The 23,397-nt window shown below is 33.1% G+C and overlaps 1 pseudogene; it reads right to left on the bottom strand.

Annotated features, from left to right (window-relative positions):
- Positions 1 to 1,011: 1,011 nt before the first annotated feature.
- Positions 1,012 to 23,397, bottom strand: part of LOC149546227 (glutamate--tRNA ligase, cytoplasmic pseudogene) — an 84,929-nt pseudogene continuing 62,543 nt past the window's right edge.

The raw sequence follows: 23,397 nt of genomic DNA, 5'->3' as shown, positions 1-23,397 counted from the left end.
GATTCCAACCATCGATGTTTTAATTATGTCTTGATGTTTTTAATTGACCAGAATAGGATTTTGTTTATGGGATTTTTTTTATGACTGAACTCTTGAATTGATCTCCTATGCAGGAAAGTCTTCAAACAAAGTGGATATAGTTTTGGGTATTCTCAAGGGCTTCTTGTTGATGTTATTGCTATGACTATTTGCATTCAGAAGAAAATTCAAGTCTGTGGAATTAAGGAAAGGTACTTTTGAGGTGATTTTTTTTTGGTAAATCGTTCTTTCAAATGTCAACAAAAATTATGGCTAGTTGATTATATAAGAGCTACTCACTCAGAAAGGAAATAAGGGGGAAAAAAATTCATTTATTTTTTCTTGTAAAATAAAATCTTCTATATAGAAAATGTGTAATATTTTTCCCATGCATCAATCAGCAGAGAATCCTGATACAGAGGTGTACTTTGCTATTGGGAAGGAGCATGGAATTTTGCTCAACTTGGAAAATATAAAGGCTGCAACTAGAAATTTTCATGATGATAACAAGCTTGGAGAAGGGGATTCAGCTCTATTTACAAGGTAACATTACTCTAACTAACCACATTAAATATGCTATTAAATTGAACCAGGTTACTTCTTCATTCTCCATTGAACAAAAATCTATAGACTATTTCATAGAGAATGAAAGGGTGGGAATATGTCCTGAAGTCACACAAAGCAGGCATTTTAATTTTGAATTTTAGGACTTTCATATATTATTAGAATACACTCTTGTACAATTTCTTGAATTATAAATTCTCAAATGTTCACCAATATATGTTCTGCGGATACCTTCCCATACAAAATAATTTAGAAAATTGATAGTTATGAGAGCTCCCCTACTAGTGTGTATGTGACACAGAGCCAAATTGGACATCTTTGTTCGAATAGACTTCTGAAAGCTATATCAAGAGCTTGCAATGAGAGTCATATTTGGACATCAATGTAAAATACCAACACAGTGTATATAAACATACGTAAATTCATCCATTATTGACCATAAAGGTTTTGAGTCAGTGAAAAATATACCTTCTTTTTAGTAATCAAATGGTCAACTTTAACAAGTGATAAATTGAAAAACTCTAAAATCTCTGGTAGCCAAGTTAGCTTTAGCTTTGTTGTTTTGACTAATCCTTCAAGATGGATCATGCCATGAATCCATACAATAACACCCTTTAAGTCCTTCTCAATATTACCCGAATCCATGCATTGCCCGAATCCATCAGTGTTACCTCTTCACCTTCTAAGACAAGAGCAGCATCAGCACTCTCCAACCAAACGTGTTTTGTGTAAGTATTTTCTTTCTTGCCAGCACCTTCATACTTTTTATACCTAGCCAGAATTCTAAAAAAAGGTTCTTCGGGCCCATTTGTTAATTATAGAGGAACACAATTTTCAAAAAAAGTAGTGTCTCTAGGACAGATAAGGTCAATGATTTTTTTATTCATTGTCCAAAGTCTATCTCACTCCATTAGATTTAGATTTTTTGATGCTCCTTGAAACAAAAATGCCAAAGAAAACTTAGATTTATAATTTTAATTGGTATAGGTTATAAGAATCTGTATGGAAACTATAGAAAATTAAGTGAAAAAAAGGGTGTTCCAAAGAAAAAGTCCAACATTTAAACTTGTGACAGAATAAATTGCTTTAAGGCCTCTACTATCAATTCCCTTTACAATGTTCCTTGCACTGTTGGGAAGTGAGGATCATCCCAACCCTCCACTTTTTCATTATCTACAAACCACTATAGTTTTTTCTTGCTCATGAGAGTATAAATAGAATTCAAATGGCTAAAATCCCACACATGTACTTTCCGCAAACCCATGTCTTCTAAGACCCTATAATATTGTTCATTACGATCATGGTACTCACTTGACTAGAGAGCATGTGTCACACCTTCAAAGCTATCCACATATGGGCATGAAAAATCATATGTTGGATATATCTTGTATTTAGATCTAACATGGTGATAGGGGACAAGATTGCATCTATAATAAATAGGATCTCGCAATGTTTTGTTAACATTTGCATATCTAGCTTACCTCTTAGACAACATTGCATCCCCCTCTCAGTAGCAGCAATCATTTCTTTCCACAAACACATATTTTGCTCCACAAAGTTATTACTATTGATGGACTCAATTCCATCCATTTTCTCTTTCTACATCTACTCTTGAAGTGTGTCATCCACATATGTCTTCCCCTTAGATATCAATTTCTTAGCCATTTCTACTAACTACAGAAAATAATCTAAATTTTATGTAGGTCCTTCTTCTTTAATGCCTAGCATATCAAGGTCATTCAATATGTTCTCTACAAACTCGTTGCTTTCTTTAGCAAGGTTTTTGTCATCAAAGCATATAATCAAGCACCCTTTATACTTTTGAGCAAAGTATTGGTTTAAAAAACTAGCTTTTGCATGTCCAATATGAAGATATCCACTCAACTCAGGAGGAAACTGAGTACAAACTTTCCCAATTTCTACATCCAGTAGATCAATGTCAAAAGAACCTTCCTCCTTTGCTTTCTCATTTCTTTCACTTTTGATACCATTGGGCTCACTTTCTTTCAGACTTACTGGCTTTGTCTTACTAATTCCTCTTCTACCAACATATTTATCAGCTACTTGACCAAGTACTTGATACTTTGACAATATTGAGTTAAACCATCTAGCTAAACTTTGATATTTCTTTGATTTGTGGATACCTTCCCATCTTTTCCCCCTCTTATTTGATGACTTCTTCTATATATGTGTGTGAAGGGATAAGGAAGTTGAGCCTTTCTTATCTATTATTTACTGATTCAATTTAATAAATATTTAATATTGGTATTTTTTAATGACCAGCACATGCACCTATAAGGTGCAACGATGACATTGATAGTTAGATATGTTGTGTGGTATATATATTGCTCAAGTTAGATATGTTGTGTGCTATGTATCCTTCAACAATGGAGTGAAGTTTGGAGTTTTGGTTGTTGCTTTTGTTTCATTCAATTATTTTAATTATAGATGATACAAAAGTAAATTAAACATGTATGGGTACAAGTTGTAATTTACACCTATAAATTTACATGTAATGTCCTCACAATAAATATTCCTTACAAATAGTGTACAACACACTTGTTGTTCTCATTTGAATTTATCACTCTGTATTGTATAGTATGTATTCAAACATTTGTAACTCATAAGGTTGAAAATCTATTTTTTTCCAAGGAAAATACAAAAGCTAAATTTGAATATTTATGGATGCAAGTTGCAATTTACGCTAGCAATGTCCTTTCAATATATATTGCTTACAAAATATTTATAGTACAGTTTCTGCTTCAGTTGAATTTGTCACTCTATCTTGTATGGTAGAGTCTTAAAAAAATGTGTGAAATGAGTAGGAAAATTTTGTCATGCTTAGATTATTTGTAATCACCAAATGTTTTGGTTCCCCATGCAACACTCTTACATAGCATGGAACCACCACAAAAGCTTCAATTTTTTGAAGTCTAGGTTCTCAAGATTTTGCAATACTCCTAGTATCTTTAGAAAAATGAATAGGCCACTACTTGGTCATTCTTGATTGGTCAACTGATTATAGTATCTTTAGGAAAAATGAGTAGACTCCTATAGGGGTCATTCTTAATTGATCAACTAATTACAATATGTTTAGGAGAAATGAGTAGGCCGCTACATGAGCCATTCTTAATTGGTCCACTTCAGCAATGGTCCTAAGTAAGGATTGCCTCTTAATGGAGAGTGAATTGCATATGGAAAAAATTAATCTTGACAAAAGTTGATGTTCTTGGTTTATATCTATTTTGTGATTTTCTATTTTTGAGTTGGAATAAAATTCTAGTTACAAGTCAAGAATAATATGCCCGACAAATGATTTTGCTGAAACATATCATAATCTAGTTGGAAAGGTTTGTTACATTTTCTTGATTGAGAAGCAAAGAGATGATGCATTCCTAGATCTGATATTTTGAAAGTGATTTTTTTTCCTTTGGCCTATTTTCTTGATTATGTGCATGTGTAATACTTCACATGTGCATCAACTATATAAAAGTTGCATGTTTAAGTCTTTTGGAGAAAAAAACCTTAAGTATAGTTTTGAGAACTAGAGTTTACAAGTTTAGCACATAGACTTTTAAAAAAATTAATGAAGTTGGAAATGCTCATCTTATTGCCCCTTTTCTTTAGGGTTTTTTTCTAAAATGAAGTTGTCTTCTTGTACTTTTATGATATACTCCAGCTCATAAATATTTAATGTTTATGGAAGCCAATAATTTTGAGTAGAAGCTACCTATTTCAATGCCTTCGCATATTGTTGTTAGATATCATAGCATTTTCTAGGGAGCTTTGCAAAATGTACATCATACAACTAGGGAAGTTGCACTCCTATTACAGATATAGTGACAATTATACTTCCAAAATGGCATCGCTCCCATAGATGGTTTTCCTTATTGAACTTATATTTTCATGCAAAGTCGCTTCTTCTATCTTAGGATTCCTAGTTTAAACTTCAATTCTTCTCTAATATTGACTTTGAATGATATATTGTGGTGTTTGGTTGGAACTAGCCAGCACTCTAATTTTCAAGTGTCACATTCACTTCTTGTTGATGGTATATTTCATAATAGGGAAGGCTGTGTTTCTTAGCTAATTTATCTTTAGTGTTCTCTTTTGTCAGCTTACCTCTGTTAAATTATAACCATATTGTATAATGATCAATTAATGTGCAAACTTAGAGTTCTCAGCTTAGCACTATTATAATATAATTATATTCTTTAATTATCAATTAATGTGCAACTTAGAGTTTAATAAAGTCTTTTGGAGTTTATATTAGTCTAAAATAAGTCTTTATCTTCTATTTACTTTTTAACTCTATGTAAGTCTATATAAGAAAGTTTTTGTTTCTTAGTTTATCAATTGCATATCTTGATAATTTTTTTGTTTCTTGTTTTCTTAATCTGGTATCGAAGCTTAAGTTGAGCTTCAAGATTTGAGAAAGCAAATCATTGTAGGGATTATGGTTGATTTTGATGTGTTGTCCAATTGGATGTGAAGACCAATGAAGAATCAAGATCCAAAAGAGTTTTTATGCAATTTTACAAACTCATTAAGGGTAGGAAAATTGTAGCCTAGGTTTGTGTTTAATTTAGATGCAACATTTTGTTTGATTAATTTACACATGTTCATTTTTTGGCTGATCAAACTTATTTTACAATAACCAAAGTATTTTACTGAGCATGCACAACATAACCATTAAAGAGCCTTAAGGAAGTTTTTGCTAGGCAAAATTGTCATGAGCTTGGAGTTTGGATCTTGAGATTTGAACATTCTTTCTTAAAACTATAGGGCTCTGGACCATGGTAAGTTTGATTTCTAGATCTTCAAATATTTTTGTTTATCCCTTGCTATACATTTAATGAAAAACATTGTTCCAACACTACTCACTGTAGGATATTATAGTGGAATTGGAGCTAGTTGCCAGCCTGTCGAGTCGTGGACTCCTTTTCCAATATGAATCCAAAGTGATTGTGAAGAAAAACTTATCGCAAATTCTTAAAAATTGGATTTGGAAATTTATAACAGGTTAAACTTATAGTTATGGGAAATATGTTCTATTCAGAGCTTCACATACATAGGTGGTTTGATCTAAAAGGCTCATCTCAAGGTTGATCAATAGAAAAAATTAAAATTGATGAGACTACAACTGTCAAGGATCTAGATCTGGAATTTGTGTTTCAGCTTGAGCCAAAATGGTGCCAGGCACTTCTAAAGTATTTCTTAAGCCTTGCTATAATTCTTTTGGGATGAAATGCATTTGTATTTATTTGGCTATAGATTGCAATCATGAAAATAAATTAGTGTCAATTCAATGTACAAATTCCCACATTTCCTTGTACCAACCTATTATTGGCTTGTGAAACATATTTTATTTTAACTTAAAAGTTGTTTTCCATGGATCAAAAACATATCATCAAATTATGATACAAATCTTTCAAGACTATAGATTTCAAGTAAGAGTTGGCTTTCATTCTTAGTTTAATGTAAAATTTTCCACAATCTTCTTCCACAAAAAATCTATTAATGAACAATAATTAATTATACGAATGCGCTCTACCAAGTTTATAGCCCAGAAGTAGTTGGTTGTGGTTGGTTTAGATGACATGATGATTTGTCTCTACAATTATAACACCATGGACAAGGTAAAAGTATTTGAAGCACACACTGATTATATTAGGTGTGTGACAGTTCATCCAACCCTACCCTATGTTTTGTCATCATGAGATGGCATGCTAATCAAGCTTGGGACTAGGATAAAGGTTGGCAATGCATACAAATATTTGAAGGTCATTCACATTATGTGATGCAAGTTGCCTTTAATCTAAAGGACACAAATACATTTTCAAGTGCCTCACTAGATCACACTATAAAGGTGGGAATCAGTGTTCTCTTACTAGTTTAAAAAATTAGAAATTGGGCTTGATTTGACAAGTTTCTTTGTACCTCTTGTATACCAAAATTGGAATTATTTATTAGATATCATGTTTATTTGAACTAATTTTCCTAACTTAAATTTTTCACCAATTTGTAGCCTACATCTACTGCAATACGTGGTACACTGTTGAGTCTACTGGATTGGTAGAATTTATGGGCAATGACTCTAACAGCAAACTCAACTAGAGGATCTTGTATGGTGTGAATTGTCATTCCTCTTTTGTTCCACTGGGCACCAGTATTCTTTTCAATAACCTCCTATGATTCAATTCTCAGGGTTTTGTACCGATCTAGGGTTGGGTACCTTGTTACTCTATGTATGATTTCTTTGGTCAAATTGATGCGAATATCTTCTAACCACAAATTTCCACCATGAATTATGCTTAGTACAAGTCTAATCCATTATGTTTTGAATACGGTGGGAAAGCTTAAAACTCGGGTCAAACTCTTCTTTCAAGACTCCATCTACACACAATTTCTCATAGGCTTGTCTTATTTCCATGTCTCCTAGAGCACCTATCTTACAGTTGTAACATTTTCTCATGTCTTGAACCATTACAACTTTTGGGGGGATTTGGGAGAGAGCTCTGGCTGGGTCATTTTTGTAGGCAACTTCGAGAATAGGATGGAAATCAGGTTGCTTGACCTCCTTTGAAACTAACTGAACTTCAAAAGACTCTTTTTCCTCGATTTTCTTTGAACTTGACGCCATTTATGCAAACTAGGGTTTTCACAACAAAAGGATACGAAACTACGTAGCTCGACAAAAATGAAAATACCTCAAGATCAATGAAAATGTGTTGAATGCGGTTGCAATCTGCTTGATATGCTAGATTCTTGCTATGAAGTCGCTCAGCTCTCTTTCTTCTTCTTTGCTTCTTGATCATGATGAGTAAAATTGATTGAAATCACGATAATATACCCTATTTCCATTGCATTAAATGCTCAACTACCAACTCGGCTTCTAAAGAAATTTTAACCTAACTCGGCTTGCACTACATTTCCACTTTACTCAGCTTCCATTAGAGTTATCCAACTCAGCATCAGTTATCAGCTCGGTCACTATTGGGAGCTCGGCATCTATTGGAGTTTAACTCGGTATCCAAAGATAGCTCGACAAAAACATTTTTTTTCTTGACATCTTGTTTCATTTAGGTTTATACTTTGTTGACCGTCTTTTTCTTGGGACTGATGTGCAATATAGCTTTGTATATCAGTCCTGTGTACTTCTTATGCTTAGTTTGATGAAGTGTGATCACTTGACCCATTGGGTGAAGTGATCCCTCCACTTGATGTGTTGCACTAATCTTTCTTTTTCCAAGTCTTATTCATTTGCCTTCTTATCTTTTCGACATCAATTTTTCTTTTTCCCTTTTTTTCTTTAGTCTTGGTGCCTTTGATCTTGTAGGACAGTTTCTACTGATATGACCAATTTTCAAACAATTGAAACATGTAGTTTGATTCAACCATCTTTTTTAGTTCCCTTTGAAATGTGTTCTTATGCAGTTCTGTGGTATATGTCCATATTCTTGGCAATAATGACAACTATACCTGGTGTTGTAATCCCAATGATAATGACTTTCATTCCCTTCTATTTTTGCTAGTTGATTTGGTGTCCACATAGGTTTTGATCTACATTCAAATGCCCTATGTCCATAATTTTTGCAATTATAACAATTTCCATCAAATCTCTGAGTCCTTGTGACATTGGATCTACAATTTTGTGTCATATGTCCTTACATGTTGCACTTGTGACAGAAACTTTTATTTTTGAGTGTGTTTGATTGATTGAATCTTCTACTCCTGCACACATTTGTTGTATGCCCCTTCTTATTACAGTAATGCCAAGTGGGTTTTAAATTCTTACCTTTGTCACTTCTTTGTCCAACACACTTTGATGATTCTCCAAATTCAATGCTATTGTATCCTAGTCCTGATGTATCATGGGTAGATTTTGGGGATTTCAGCAACTGTTCAAAATACTTGATGGCTTCACTTGATTTGTTGAGATTCTCTACTACCTCTTTTTCTCTATTCAATTCATTCTGTATTTGTTCATTTTGCATCTTCAAAGTAGAGATCTCACTATCTTTTACATTGAGTTCATGATGAAGGTTCATCATTTGGGCAAGTGTATTCATCTGCATGTTTGAGATCCTTATCAATTTAGTACATTTTTCTTCAAATCTGTTTGCAAGATTTCTTTTGTCATTTTCCATCATCACTTTATCTTCAACTGCTCTTTTCTTGTGTTCAGTAATTTCACATATCATTATGGCATGTGACTCATGTTCCATCTTGAGAGATCTTATCTCATCTACTTGAACTTTATTTTTCTCCATCAATTCTTCTATTGTTGCATCAAACTCTTTAGTATCTCCATTGAAAAATATGTTGGTGGTATCAATCTCCTTGTAGTGTATATCATTTTTAGCTATGACTAGATCCTTCCTTTTTTTTAATGAGTTTCTCAACTTGTTTCTAAATTCCTCCAAGCTATGCAGAGCAAGTTGCACATCTATCACCTGATTTTCAATGATCTTTCCAAGTTTGAAAGCTTCCATCTTTAGATCTTTTCCTCCAAGTTGTTAGGATTTTCCTTGTGAGAATCTGGATGCTCTAATACCAATTGTTGGAATATTCAAATATGGAAAGAGTACTTATGAGAGGGGGGTGAATCATAAGTATCACACTTTAGCCAATAAAACTTTTAGCTGAAAGTAAATTGCATGCATGTAAATACATCAAGTAAACATGAAACTAAACACATGCATCAACAACTCATAACACTGGAATTTGGTAACCCAGAAACCCTCTAGGAATAAGAAGGTAAAACTAGGGTGGGGATGATACCCACAAAAATTACTGTAGCAATATTATTCAACCACTTCTGATGGTCTACCCTATTAAAGGCCTGCCCTGTTAAAGGCTTTACACTGTCTTAATAGTGACCTAGTTAGAGGATTTACAAACACTTAGCATGAAGTGTCACCCTATTAAAGGATTTAATCACCTAAATAAAGGATCTACGAAATAGCTATTAAGCTAACCTATCACCATAGGATTTTCATTCTAATACAATTGCTAGAAAGTATTAGCTGTAATGAACCTGATAGATTACAATCCTTGATTGCTGAATGCAGGCACCTTTTTCGCTTTCTCTGATCTTGATCCTTTGTGATCAAATAACCCTCACTTCTGAAAATAGATTTTTCTTGTGCACCCTTGTTTGTCCACTCATTCATTTACAATGAAATTTCATCTTCCTTATAAAGACATTTGAGGATTTAGGGTTAGGTATGGATCTACGATCCATATTCAATCTTCATTTTCTGCTTATTATTTGCACTTCTTCTATTGGTTGCATGCCTTCATCATTTTTCTTATTGGCTACATGTAGATTGCATAGGAAAAATAAAGATTCAATCTTATCATTAAATCCTTCAAGATTTACCTTATGTCGGCTATAAAAACTATTTGTATCATAGTTTGTGCAATTACAAACTCTTATGCTGATATACTGAGTTACTCAGCTCCTGAAGTATTGCTGATACTCAGAACATGTTGTTTCCTAGATAGCTCGGCACCTAAACAAAATTGTATCACTTGTCATTTGTTAACACTCGGCACCTTGTGTTGCTCGGCACTTGTTAACACTTGGTACCTTGTGTTACTCGACACTTGTCAACACTCGGCACCTTATGTTACTCGGCACTTACACTTCACTCGGTATCTGATCTTCACTCGATATCTAATCTTCACTTGGTATCTGAAAACTACTTGGCACATGAAGACCACTCAGCACCTGAAGTCTTTCCTAACTCAGCATTTGTTGTGGCTCGGCATGCATGGTGTACTCGGCTCCAATACAGAGTAGGTAAGTGTTATTGGCACTCAAGTGTCAAAAACTATTATGAGGTTAACATTCAATCCTCTTTCTTATATTATAAGTAGGGTTTTTAAGGAAAGGACAACTTCAGTTCAAATAGGGGTTTGACAGCTTCACTGATGAAACCTCCAGAATAGTATTTTCTGTAATGATCTTTCCTTAATTGTATTTTCACAATATGTGTTGGGAACAATTATGAAGTTTGAAATATGATTAAATATATTCCTATGATTTAATTGCATATCTCTATATGCAAGTTAAGTTTTATTGTAGTGTCAAGGGAACAACTGCATATCTTTTGCTTGAAGTGTCAGATGGATAGAAGAGCATACAACAGCTTCGTCCATATCAGTCTATTTGAGAAATAGTCCATTACTTGTTAGGCATATCTTGATTAAGAGCAATGTTACCAAATAGTGATTTGATAATCACTTAGAAACAAGATGAAGTAATAACATTTTTCATGGATTTAAGTTTTGAAGTCATAGATAGATGGGAATTACCACACATTGTTTGCAAGTAACAATTGAAAGATGAATCTGGAATACAAATATTATTTTCAGCAAAGAAAATTATGATGGCTGTGTACATGGCCTAGAGAAAAGAACATTATTCTAATTTTTTTGCTGGTTTATAATTTCATATTATTTTTCATACTATTAAAAATGCAAGTTTAGAGATAATCACTAGATACCATTATATTTGCCCAAGATCCAAACATAGTGGTGTGTTTCTTTTCTTTGGTTTCTTTAAGCACTTTCATGGACTTTGACTAAATATCAATATAGTTACCTACACCATTTTGGAGGAAAATTGTACAATTCATTCTTTGAGAACTTTAATGGCATTGGCATCCATCATAGAAAATGTACTTTTAGTGGTCATGAGATGCCATAAGAGAAATTAATCACTTATCGAAATCCACTAGCCTAGTCCAGGCATTTAAGTAGGGAATAAATAAGCTTGATGCACATTTTAGTTTCATTAATCACTTTTAGTGATTTTTATTGATGCTTTTTGCAGCATAGATGAAGACGATACTTCCTGCAACTCTAACCTCTAGATCAATGTATCTTATGACTTGCTCTGCAACATAATAATTCAACCATTTTTGATAGTGGTCACGTCTCCCAAAACAACTTGATCTCAACGAAGCTTTGAATGAGTTTTGGTAGCTTCCTTTTTGCCCTTTTTCTTTTGTATGCAGTATTCTTGCTACTCCATCTAGCTCACAAAAGAAGCATTCATTCATTTGGTGGTAGGAAATAAATGCCAAGATAGGTGTGAACATAGTTTGCACCTATCAAGATGTCTGTTGGTTGAGGGGGGAGAGATGCAGTATGAACTTGAAAAACGGTTTTTAGAAGGCTCACAAATTGTTGCCCATTATTAATCAATATAATTCTCTTTCCTCCAACATGTTTCAGATGTACATCTTATGTCATTCTTTTTGTTTTGAGACATGTTTCATTGATTCTACTTACATCTGAGTCTATACAAATAATTTTTGAACATTTATTTGAACCTTTTGTATCCTATGCCATTTCCCACAAAGGTTTCCAATTAATTCTTTTATCATTATATTTTTGTTTTACATTCTATTGAATTGAATCTAGAAACATGCACTGCCTATTTCGCACAAATGTAAATTGGGGCAAGAAGCATGCAAAATGCTTATCAGAGATTTAGAGAGAAACAAAGTTAACATGTAGCCTAGTCAGGAACAATCATATGACAAGGGCATTTTAAAATGATATTCCTTCAATAAAATTTTATCATCATTGAGAGAGATGGTTGGGTCTACTAAATGTTTGTAGGTTTCAAGGGTCTGCTAAAGGAGTTCTAAAGTTTGAAGGAAGGAAAATTAATTAAGAGTAGTTTAAAACACTTCCCCACCCCGCCTCCCAACTTTCTGTGTTGACTTGAGGTATTATTGAGTATTATTTAGTAGTATGATTATCAAATGAACCCTAAATTTGTGTCTCAATCATTTATCATGGGAGTTTTCTATCCAATGTTAATTATGTTGGTCAATTTTTCATAGGCCATAATGAAGTAGCCTTCTTAATATTTTGAACATGAGTTTAAATTGAGTGCAAAAATTATATGGGAGGTCCTTTGCTTATGAAAATGCATGCATCCACTATATGTAGATGCTTTTTTAATGTAAAATTGTAAGTGGATCTACATGATAGTGGTTATTGGTTAAACATTTTTAGGTAGAAGGAAATATAGTGCATACAATGAAGGCATTGGCTAGTTGCCTCGAAGTAGCACAAAGTCTGATTGAAGATGATTCACTTCAACTTTTATTTCAAATGGTTGCAAAAGGGGAAATATTGGTACACTTCCTTTGCACATAGCTCAACTTCATCGACATGTTGTGCAGGTTAGATTTAGCCATAATTAATGCCAATTCTAGGAATAATATGAGGGTTTCCTTTGAAATTTTGAGCTCTCTTAAATATAATATTTTAACTACCATTTTAGTTGTAATGCAGATACTTGGTCTCCTTTTGGTCAATGATAATGGAAGCATAGCCAAGTACATTCACACTCGGCATTTGGTGTGTTTTCTGATGACTAATTAGGCTTATTAATTCAATGTACATTGAGCAGTCAAATAATCATTCAGTGGATGAATGGCCTTGAACTTATTATGGTTTTATAACTTGTTAAATATTTGATTTCTATGGATTTTAATTTTCTAAGCTAAAGTGCATGTGGATCTTTGTTACTATTAGAGTTATTTATTTATCTAGGGGCAAAGATAAAATGATTGTTTTTTATTTCAAGTTTCAAAATTATTTTTATTAGTTGTTTGTTTCGTAGCTAGATTTTTTTTATTGGTTCTTGGTCATTACTATCTCAGAACCATTCCATTAATTCTCAAAATATATCTAATCAAATGGCTAATGTAGATAGTGAACGAAGAGGAAGGTCTCTATATTGTTGCAAATATTATGAATTTGAGGTATAATTTGATTTTTATTCAGGCATTTGATGCTAAAGTTGGCTCATTCATAACATTTCTCCATTAGAACTATTCCACTTTTTGTTATTTCATATTTTAGATTCATAAAGATGGATATAGTTTCTAGCTCAAGTGATTTATCTTTAATACACATGTTATTCTTATTCATTTCTGGTAGAGTGAGATGGATCAAGCATCTAATAGGATGGGGCTATGCCAAGTTAAAAATATTGGTATTGTTGAAAATAAAAGATATGGTCAAAATAAGCTTGCCAAAGATCAAGTCCACCTATAGCAGGGGATACAAATGACCTGGAGAGTTGACCTAGGGGGCAAATTTGGTGAGCAAACTTAAAGAGTCGACTTAGTGAGCGTACTTGAATTGTCAGCTTGGCAAGTTCACTTGGGGAGCTAGCCTAGTGATCTGACATGGTGAGTGGGCTTAAAGTGGCAACTTGATGGGGCAAGTTAGCAAGCTGACTTAGCAAGGCGACTTGGCAAGTTGACTTGGTGAGCAGACTCAAAGATTGACCTTAGTGAGGTGCTTTGGTGGGGTGACTTGATGAGCGAACTTAAAGAGTCAACTTTTTGAGTGGACTTGGTGACATGACTTGGTGCGCTTGCTTGGAAATCCTACCTAGCATGTAGACTTGAATAGTAGACTTGGTGAGCTGACTGAAAGAGTCAACTCATTGAGGTGACTAGGTGGGAGTGACTTGGCAAGCTAACTTGGAGAGTTGACCTAGGGGATGGGCTTGGTGAGAAAACTTAAAGAGTTAACTTGGTGAGTGCACTTGAATTGTCAGTTTGGTGAGTGGACTTGGGGACTTGGTGGGAGATGTGGGAAAGCTAACTTGGTGAGGTGACTTGGTGAGCAGATTTAAGGACTGACCTTAATGAGGTTCTTTGGTGAGGTGACTTGATGAACAAACTTTGAGTCAACTTAGCGAGTGCATTTGAACAGTCAACTTGGTGAGCATACTTCAATTGTCAACTTGGCGAGCTAACTTGGGGAATCAGCTTGGTGATCTAACATGGTGAGTGGGCTTAAAGTGGCAACTTAGTGGGGCAAGTTGGTGAGCTAACTTAGTGAGGCCACTTAGAGATGTGACATGGCGAGCTGACTTGGTGAGCAAGCTCGATACTGAATTTGGTCAAATTTTGGTCAAAAATTTGACCAATAAAGGTCAAAAAATGAATCCAAATGTACTACTGAGAAATAAAGAGTATACATGGTGATATTCCTTCTTTTGAATCAATGAAACAAGAAGCTGACAAACTTTTCTTGCAACTACCATCAAGAGTCATGGTTTCAATTGAAGCCTTCTCTATTTTTTAACATTTAAGCTCATTAGTGTTTTTCATAAATATCATCGATACTTCTTCCCTTCACCATTCTTCCTTTTCATTTTTCTTACTCATTTTCATATGGCTAACATTGGAAGTAAATTTGAGCTTGTTGTTTCTGCTATCAAGGGACTCAATTTTCTATATTTCATGTTGGAAATTTAGATTGAGAGTTGAAAAGTTAGGATTAACCAAGTTTGAATCCATCATTGATCAAGTTATGTGAATAGCTTCTATTCTTTATTTGGTATAGTTATTGCATTTGAAGTCTAGATGCAAGGGAGTTTCATGAATTTCTAATGTTATTTGTTCAATGCTTGGTTGTAAAGTGAAATAAGACTATCAAATAGTTTATTCGGTCAATCTTATCAAGTTATCTAACCATGTTAAGTCTAAAACCAAATGTATATTTCATGTTATATTTCCATTTTTGAATTAGCTTGTCTTTTAATTTTGAATTATAATCCTCTTATTTTTCTTGAGAGAAGTCCTTGAGTCTTAAGGATGGCTTCATGCAGTACTAAATATTATCTTCCATCAGCTAAGTTTCAGCAAATGAATTGATATCCTCTATGAATAGACACTGAGGACTCACACCAGATGGATGTCTAAGAGAGAGGGTGAAGAGGTTGAAAGGAAGTCCTAAAAAAATAAGGAGCAAGAATCTGAATTGATATGATAATTTTATTTTTAAAGAGCTATTCAATAAGCTCATGCATGTCCAATCTACTTATCCTATTTTCAACTCAAGCAATGGTGATTGGGTATCTAAAACTCATCTAAAACCTTGGCCAAGGTCATTAAAGGAATTCTTTCTTTCTATAGATCACATGATGTCGATGGTGCTAGTTAATTAGACATGCCTATCTATTACTAAGCGGACATTCTAAACACTGATATTGTTCAAATTGTTGGACTAATAGTTCCCCAAGCATAGCCCCAAGGTAGGGAGGGCCTTTCTTATCAAAATATTGTGTAGGGATTGATATGGTCCATGGTTGGGAGGTTAAGTCTAAGTTAATGTTTTTCCTCTTATTCAAAAGTAGAGGCTTGCACAACCATTACAAGACTCTCTAGTTAGATTTTTGTATGTTTTTCTACCATTGTTTACTATGCATTTACTTTCTCTTGTGATTATTGAATATCATAGAATTAATGGTAATGATTTAAGTTCTTTATGTAATTATGAGAGAAATCAATTATTTCAATTGGTTATTTTTTTAGTTGGATGTTAATTCAGTTAATTTTACATGAAATGGAATTAAAGATGTTCCCTTCGGTAAATTGGTTGAAGTATTATTTACATTAGATCTATCTTTTTAGTTCAAAAAATTTATTTGTTACATAAATGCTCTGAGTTGAATATCCCCTACATACATTAAGGGATTATATTCCCTATCATTCAAAATGGCTAGATTATGTGTGTACAACTCACACAAAAAATTTCTAATGGCTACAAGATATTTTTTTAATGTATAATGGAATTCATGAGGAGTGTTTGAAGAGGAGTTAAGGCCCTAAAAAATTCAAGTCATCTCATTATTTAGCATTTCTTCTTTAAGGAATAGAGCATAAAATTGTGTTGGTGGTATAGACTAGAAGATGTTCATGCATAATGTAGTCAAATAGGTGACCTTATCTACTAAAACCATAATATTTTCCTCTTGATCCAACAACTCTCTCTATTGATTATTAATAATTTACTACATTTTCCTCTTCTCTTCCATCCACATAGCCTTTTCTATTAAAAATTGTTGGCATAGGCTTAGTCATGTTGCTAATGTTGTGTAAAGGTTTGATGGAGGCATTGGTCCTTGATTATTAACATCCACCCACTTAGAACCATCATCATAGTGTGTTTCATCAATTTTAGGCTCCTTTATAACATAATTCACTCTCTATAGGACTATGGCTCTCTCTGGGTTACAATTTATTGGTTGTTGCAGTAGAGGTTTTGCTTCCATTTGTTGTGCCATGTGCACTAAGGTTTCTAAACCTTCATTAACCATTTTTCGAATAACTTCTTCAACAATTTTTACATTATTTATAGGAAAATCTTCATCAAGATTATGTGGATCAACATTTGAAAGGTTTTCTTGTTCATTATTGGAAACAAAAATAGTATCATTATCAGACTCATACACAATTTGAGGATTTGTTCCCTTACTTTAAAAAATGAAGTTACCATGATCAGAATCATTTTCACTATTATCATCCCTAATGTGAACAAAATCTTCCTGAGACTGACCAAGATCCTATGGCACATTTTCTAAACCTTTTTTCAATTCTTCCACCTTATCATGTTTATGGATTTCTTCATTGATTTTAGAAACATTTTCTTGAGTAACTTCACCAACAAGATTGTCTTTGGGAACAAAACCTTTAAAGATTCACTTACTTTTCCTCACAGGTGTTTCATTTTTAGATACCTTTTTTTTCTTTCTCAAAGATTCTCCTTCAGCATAAGCTACAGGAATCCCTTTTTGAATTTTCTTTCTTTTAATAGAGAATGAAAGAGTGCAAATTTTATACTCAACACTCTTTTGTTTGATTCAAGTTACTTTATTCTAGTTCTTGAATTGGTTATTTTCCACCCTTATTTATAGAAGACCTAGTTTTTAAACCAGTATGTGACTAAGGTGAGGTATTGTGCTCTTTAGTAACAAGTTTTTCTTTGCTTTTCCTTTTAGTGGGAATAGATCATGAATTTTCATCTTCTTTTTTATTTTTGAATAGATGACTTAAGGCTCCCTAAGGACTAAAAAAAATTATTTCATTCATAATTTTGATAGCATTGATTGCTATAGCAACCCTTCTTCCTATTCCTCAGCCCCTAGCTCCTCCACTTATTTGAAAAAATTCACCCATTAATAATAAATCATCCCACTGAAAAAGTTGAACTCTAACTTAAGTCCCTCTCAACTAGAAATTTTATCAAATAGCGGTTTGCAACTGAATTTGGGTTAACTTCTTGTACATATGCTACTCATTTCTTCAACAAACTAAATAAGAAATGTGAATAATTGGTTTCTCTATTGGCATGTCACAAATATCTAAGAAGATGTAACCATTGATACATTCCCTCACATATGATGTACTACATAATATAAAGAACACCTTGATTATAGGGTTCTTGTACATATATTTGCCTTGTGTTATCTATCTCCAAGGACCGATTTGTATGCAAGGTGAATTGTGCCCTTGCAGAACATGGGTCCATGTCTTCTTAAAAAAATTCACCTTCTTGTGATAACATAGAGACTTTTGCAACTATATCTTGGTTACATTCAACCTTGAGCCCTTTTACCATGGCTACCCCATTGTTTAAGGAGTTGATGAACAGAAATAAAATCTCCTCATCCCAAGATGTAAGCCTCTAAAAATGTTGAACCCATCCACAATTTTCAAACAATGGTCGATAGTCATTATCCTAGAGGACAATATTATGAACTATGGGTTCACACCGTATTAGATCTCTCCTCATTATTATTCTAAAAATATATCACTTATGAGACAAACACAAAATTGGAAAAAATAGAAAGGTTAATTCCAACATTTGTAGAGAACTTTTCAAATGATGGCAAGCATAAAACAAATAAAATTTTTGGAGAAAAGTAACATCGTCTCATAAGTTTCCATTTCATTCCATAAATATGTTTTTTTTGTACTTTTTAAAAGGAAGGTATGTGTCACATCATTCTAATTAGCTTTAAAAACCTATGATATGGCATATCTTCTAATGACCACCCTACAAAATTGAATTGCTATAGGAACTCCTCTTTACTCTGTAGTTTATTATAGATTTTAAAATTGTAACCATTTACCTATAGCTTGAATCTAATAGGATTGATGGTGGACAACTACACAACTCTATTATCATACACTACTTCTATTTCATATGGTCCTAACCATCTAGTTTGGAAATTTCCTAGATTATGTTGGTATTTAGAATCATAGAGTTTTTGGATACAATTGATTAATGTGTGTTGTCTTTGATGTTACACAAATTTCATATTAGTTGACAGCTAGTGCATGTCGAGCTCACTTGTTAGTAAAGATAATTTTTCTAGTCTATTGAGCATTCCTGAGTTTATTTTGTATAGAAGGCAATTTCTACTGAGCTCACTCAGGCGTCAAAGGAAGTTAAGTAGAAAAGAGTGTTAAATGAGCTCACTTAGTTAACAAAGGAAAAGTTGAACAGAGTTAGCGTTAATCGAGTTCACTCAATTACCAAAGGAATTTGTAAGTTAGTAGTATTAACCAAGCTTCTATTGGCTAACATAGGAAATTTCTTCAGAATTAGTTTCTACTAAATTGGGTCAGCTACCAAAGGATTTTCTTATTTTGACATGTAAAGCTTAATTATTTTACCTATTGATTCTAGCCAACTGAGGTGATGAACATTGATTATTCTAATTTTCATTTAAGCTGACTTGAAAATCTAAAACGTATAAGTAAAAGGTCAAGTTATGATTTCAAAGTGTGTGAAATGCAAGTTGAATAAGTTGAAAGAGATAAGAAGAGGAAGTGAACTTGAAGGATAAGAAAATATCCTTGTGGAGAAGAAAGGTATTATTTAATCAAGAAGGATCAAGTATGAACCAGAGCAAGGATCTATAATCAAAAATTTAGTTGCATCACAAATTAGTTCATTTCATTGTTACTCTCTAGCCATTGTAGCAGTGATCTAAAATCTCTTAGCAAAGTTGGTTTAACAACCATTTGTATATCCTTTAACAAGGTGACAATTCCATTGAATTGTTTAAAGACCTCTTTCAAGGCCACTCCTAATAGGGTGATTAAATCCTTTAATAGGGTCACACCTAATAGTGTCTTTTTTAACCTTTAATAGGGTTGACTCCTAATAGGGCTCACTTCAGAAGAGTGAAAAATAGTAACTAGTTACATTGATGGTTTTTCTCAAACTGAGTTTCCATGTTAAATCCTGATGTCTCATGTGTTTATGTTATTTCTTTCATCCTTGCAAGTAATTAATAATAACATCTTAAGATCTACTAAAGTAATTCACACTTTGCATTTATTAAGTTACAACAATTTCTATGTGTTTATTGAGTATTAGTAGTAATCAGTTTTATTAGTCTGAATTTTATAGTTGACATGTAATGGATTTGGAATTTATTTTACCAGTAACTGATTTCCCCCCGCACCCCCTCTTAGTTACTTCTCTTGTATTTCCAACAATTGGTATCAGAGCTTTTGGTACTTGCAAAGAAGGTTTCAAAGACCTAAGGAAAAGATTAGGATGTCTTACAAGAGAGAGATTCCAAAGCTAAACAGAGACAACTTTGCAGCATGGCAAGAACTTATCAGGCTTCATTTGGCTACCATCAGTGATTCAAGATGCAAATATCTTGATGAAGAATATAAAAATCCCACTAGAACATTATCAATTGATGATATTACTAAGAAAAAGAACCATAACATCATGATGCTTGACATTGCATCTGCTCTTAGTTATGTTGAATTTGATGATGTTAAAGACTGTAAAACTACTTTTGATATTTGGAACAAGCTGAAATAAATATATGGAGGAGATGAAAATGTAAAAACAGCCAAAGTAGAAAGCCTTAGAGGAAAATTTGATCAAATAAGGATGAGAGAAGATGAAAATGTTGCAAAATATGTGGAAAGAATCAAGGCCAGTGTTAGTGCAATTAGAACATCTAGAGGAGAAATCAAAGAAGAAACTATTGTAAGTAAAGTTCTCAGAACTTTTCTTCCCATCTATGCAATCAAAGTGTCTACTATTCAAGACAAGAGATGTGATCCAAATAAAAATATAGGTTTGGATGCCCTAGTAGTAATATTGATAGCTTTTGAACTAGACAATCTTGACAACTATGTTCCTGCTTCCAAGACTATTGAGTTTGCATTTGAAGCCAAAATCTCACTCAAAGAAAAAGGAAAGAAAATAAAAGATAATAAACAGGAAAGTGAGAAAGAAACTAAAGAAAGTTCTAATAGTGATCTTGAAATTTTTGAAGCTCTACTTGCAAAGAAATATTCTAGGAGCAGAGGAAAATACAAAGGTAAAATCCCTCTAATATGTTATTCGTGTGAAAAAAATGGTCATATTGCTGCCAAGTGTCCAAACAAAGAAAGCAAGAAAGAGAAAAGAAGCCACAAGTACAAAGGCAAGAAGGAATTCAAAGGTAGCAAATCCTACAAATAAAAAGGTAACAAAACTTGTTTTATGGTTAAAGATTCTAATAAAAATGAAGATGAAATAGTATATATTGCAATAAAAGATGAATCTGATGATGAAGGAGATAAGATGGCACTTGTCTCTCATGTTAGCAAAAATGACACATGAATCATAGATAGTGGATGTTCTCACCATATGACTAGAGACAAAACTAAGTTTGAACATTTTGAACAATATGATGGAGGTAGTGTAAGGTTTGGAAACAATTAACCTTGTTGCATAAAAGGAAAATGCCAAATCTCATTAACCAATGAACTTGTATGTGACAATGCCTATTGGGTTGAAGGACTAAAATACAATTTATTGAGTGTGGCATAGTTGAACAATATTGGTTTCAAGGTAGAATTCATGAATGGAAAGAAAAAACTACTAGATAACCAAGGGAATGTAATTGGATCAGGTAGGCATACAAAAAGTAACCTATTTTATCTTTATCTTGGTGATTGTTCATGTTTTATTGCTCAAGTAGAAGAAAGTTGGCTATGGAACAGAAGGCTATGTCATGTAAACTTTGATAATATGGTCAAGATTAACAAACTTAGAAGAGAAAGAAGTCTTCCTAGTTTGAACAAAGTTGATATTGGATTATGCAAAAATTGCCAAATTGGTAAAATGGGAAAGACTTGTTCTAAAAGAAAAAACTATTAGTCTAAAGATGTCTTAGAAATTGTACATACTGATTTATGTGGACCCATTGGAATAGAAACTTATAGTGGAGAAAAAAATTTCATTTTTTTTATTGATGATTATTCTAGAATGATGATTGTTATGTATCTGAAAGAAAAATTAGAAGCTTTTGAAAAATTAAAATGGTATCTAGCTAGAGTAGAAAAAAAAATTGGAAAAAGACTAAAATGCTTAAGATTAGATAGAGGTGGTGAATTCATCTCAAATGAATTCAACAAATTTTGCATTGAAAAAGGAATGAAAAGACAAGTATCAGCCCCTAGTACTCCTGAGCAAAATGGAATAGCTGGAAGAAGAGATAGATCCATTATGGATTATGAAGGACACTAATGATTGAAAAGAATGTTTCTATCAAATAATAGAAGGAAGCTATCAACACTATAGTTCATACTTTGAATCGATTTCAGTTGAAGAAGGACTCAAAAAAAACTCCCTATGAACTATGGTATGGCTACAAATCGAATGTAAGTTACTTGAAAGTATTTGGCAGCAAGTGTTATATCTTGAGAGAATCTAGAAAAGGAAAATTTGATGTAAAAGGTGATGAAGGTATATTTCTAGAATATTCTTGTAGAAGTAAAGCATAAAAATCTTTGAATTTGTCTACTCACAAAATCATAGAAAGTGCACATGTGAGAATTGATGAGTTTTCTAAAAAGACTAAAGAAGAAAGCAAAAAGGAGCCAGAAGATTATAAAAGATTTTTCTACTATGAAGTTGATACATTTCCAAACATATTTGAAAAAAAGGAGACTTCATCTCCCAAGATCTCCAAATCTCCATCGGTTACCGAGTTGTAGGGACCCAAGTCTCATTCAGAGGCTACCAAGTTAGTGCATATCGAGTCTGAAGAACCCAAGCCATAGATAGAAGGACCTAAGCCAAAATTTGACATTCAAAATGAAGATAGTGTAGTTCATTAAAAAGTAAAAGAACCTATATTGGCTAAATATGTCAAAATGCATCATGCATCTTATTAGATTATTGGAGACAAATCTAATGGAACAATGGCAAGAAGAAAACCAAAAGGTACATGTTTACTTGCTGAATTTGAACGTAGAAGTGTTAAAGATACATTTGAGAATGAAAGTTGGATTGAGGCTATGAATGAAGAAATAGAATAGATAGGAAAGAATAAAACTTGGACTCTTGTACCTAGGCCCAGAGATAAAAATGTGATCGGTACAAAATTGGTATTCATAAATAAGCTAAATAAAGATGGAAAATTGTCAAACAAAAAAGCAAGGGTAAAGGTTATTCTCAAGAAGAAGGTATTGATTGCAGTGAAACTTTTGCCCCTATTGCAATATTAGAAGATGTTAAGACTTTATTGGTTTATGTAGCTCATAGAGGATTCAAAGTATATCAGATAGATGTTAAATCTACATTTTTTAATGGAATTCTTGATGATGAAGTCTACATTGAACAACCAAAAGGTTTTTTTGATCTAGACAAAAGGGACATGGTCTAAAAATTACACAAAGCCTTATATGGTCTCAAACAAGCTTCTAGAGCCTAGTATGAAAGACTACATAACTATTTGATATAGACTAGTTTTCAAAGAACAAATGATAACAGTAGCCTATACATCAAGGAAGGACCAGATAAAAAGATTGTATTGGAAAAAATATTTTTGGATGATACTATATTCATAGAAAATTATGACCTATGTAAAGCATTTTCAGAACAAATGAATAAAGAATTTGAAATGTCCATGTTTAGTGAAATAAAATTCCTTGTTGGATTGCAGATATAGAAAAA

Source organism: Cupressus sempervirens, chromosome 7, assembly GCF_028749045.1.
Source record: "Cupressus sempervirens isolate cs-2001-9-10 chromosome 7, ASM2874904v1, whole genome shotgun sequence".
NCBI classification, from domain to species: Eukaryota; Viridiplantae; Streptophyta; class Pinopsida; order Cupressales; family Cupressaceae; genus Cupressus; species Cupressus sempervirens.
Note: the sequence above shows the minus strand (reverse complement) of the source record. Positions and strands in the feature narration are given on the sequence as shown.